We start from the raw sequence: 2160 nt of genomic DNA on the forward strand, positions 1-2160 counted from the left end.
GAGAAATGTAGTTTGGGAAGGCGAGGAGCCCTATGCCAGAGAATCCAAAAGGCCCTGCCCTAAATTACATTTCTCAGAATTCTGCTCAGCATCAGAAAACCCCCATCAGGATAGGGGAGAGATTTGTCACTCTGTAGCTGCAGCCAGCCAGAATGCCAAGAAATTGTTAAATCTGCAAAGAGGAGGACTGACTGATACTTCTAGTAAGTAAATCACTCTGTGCTGGGCTGGAAAGAAATTCCTAAATGGAAGTTCTGATTGTTAATATGAGAGGCATTCAATGAGATAGTTGTTTTTTTTTAAATGTTTTTTTTAAAACATTAAAATATTCAATAAAATCAGTAGGTGTATGCATATTTCTGAAAGTTGGAGGGAATGATCTTCTGTTATCTTATGTCACTGTATAGAAAATTCATGGAGATAGCTCTAATGATACTTTAGAAACTCATTAGAAATTAAACGCTGGTGCCCCCTAACTTTGTATTGAGTTTTAAAACATTTTTTCATCGATCACACAGCTGCAATATTGAGATGTGGCCAAACATGCTTTCTTATCAAAGATAAGAAACATGGGAAATATTCTTTATGTCATTATCATCATTGTCATTTTGTTTCGTTCATCAGATTGAAAATTGTGTAAATATAAAGTGATAAAAGAGATATTCTGGTAAATGTTCTTGTGTCTCATATGCCACAGTAGATAAAGCTCTTTCTATATCTATTTATTTATTTATTTACATCACTTTTACCCCGCCTTTCTCTCTGAGGAGACTCAAAGTGGCTTACAGTAAATAGGCAAAAATTCAATGCCTAAAAACAATGTAAAAACAACAATTCATATAAAACAATCTACAAAACAACAGTTCATATAAAACAGATACCATTACAAAATAAAATCACATTATATAAAATTTTAAGAATGTCCAAGATTATTTATCATCTGTTGGAGAAGGCATTCATGAAAGAGCATCCAGGGATAATCTTAATATGTAAAAAGGATGTCATAGAATTTGAATTAAAAAAAAACTGTTTAGAACTTAGTGTTAGAACTTCAGTGTCAAAGTAGACCAGTTACATTATAATGGCATATTCTGCATGTGTTCAATATAGCCTCAGTAATCCAACAGTCCTGGTAAAAGGGCCCAAAATGATCGGTATCAGAGGTAAAGCTTTCATAATTCTATTTTCCTCACAGTTTGTGGCTCTGGGAACACTGTTAGCATCATTATGGCAAAAGATGAAGTTGCTAACAGATTCCCACTGAACCCAGTGAAAAGCCCAAAAAATCTCTTAATTTTTCTCTCTTAATTTTTTACCTACACAGATGTGATGGAGTAAAGGAGTCCAACTAACTCTGCAGATGGCAACAACAAGGTATAATAACCTGAAAACAGATTAATCTCTCAGATTGGAGGATTCACAATGGAGAGCTACATAATTTTGATGTCATATCTAGTGTACACTACACATAAAACGTATTGTGGTGGTATGAATATATTCTAAATTGAAGCCGTCCTGGCTTTATTCAGGCAGAAATCTTTGTTTACAGAAATAGCATGTCAACTGAGTAAAAATGAATACACAACTATTCCCATGTCTCGTCTATACTTATTTTTCAGCCATGCAGATGTATGTATGTAGGGATAATCAAAATGCTTCTGGTCTGGTGGAGGAAAATACATATTGTGATCCATCTCCAACATGAGCATCTTTGTACATTTGTACACAGACATATATACTACAAAATTAAGTTTTTGACTATCTCTTTTTCTCTGCATTATATGATCAAACAACTATAGGCCCTCCCAGACATGCCCATATCAGGACCTGTCTTGGTTTTACCTGAGGCATCCAAATGATACCTCAGGTAAAACCGAATTAATCTGAAGAAAACTGGAATTTCCTAGTTTGCTCCAGATTAATAAAAAAAATCTGGAAAGATCTGTACCTTAAACTAAGGTCCAGATCATTCCGGGTGTGGTTCATGTGGGGATTAACTCCTGGGGCAGTTCCAGGGGTTAATCCCCAGAACCATCCCAGTTCGTAAAGCTCCTGGAGCCTGAAGGAGCAAGATGGTGCTCACCCCTTCCCCTCACTCCCCATCCCCCCAAAAAAAACACAACTTACCTATGGGGCCTGTTGGCAGTGCAGACTTCTTTG

At 36.2% G+C, this 2160-nt stretch overlaps 1 long non-coding RNA gene across 1 annotated transcript; it reads left to right on the forward strand.

The window, feature by feature from the left end:
- Nucleotides 1-1049: 1049 nt before the first annotated feature.
- On the forward strand, nucleotides 1050-1589 carry LOC134295869 (uncharacterized). Its single transcript, XR_010002446.1, has 2 exons — nucleotides 1050-1163; nucleotides 1325-1589. It is a non-coding gene; the product is annotated as an uncharacterized LOC134295869 (long non-coding RNA).
- The last annotated feature ends 571 nt before the right edge of the window (nucleotides 1590-2160 follow it).

This window comes from Anolis carolinensis, chromosome 2 (genome assembly GCF_035594765.1).
Source record: "Anolis carolinensis isolate JA03-04 chromosome 2, rAnoCar3.1.pri, whole genome shotgun sequence".
Lineage (NCBI taxonomy): Eukaryota > Metazoa > Chordata > Lepidosauria > Squamata > Dactyloidae > Anolis > Anolis carolinensis.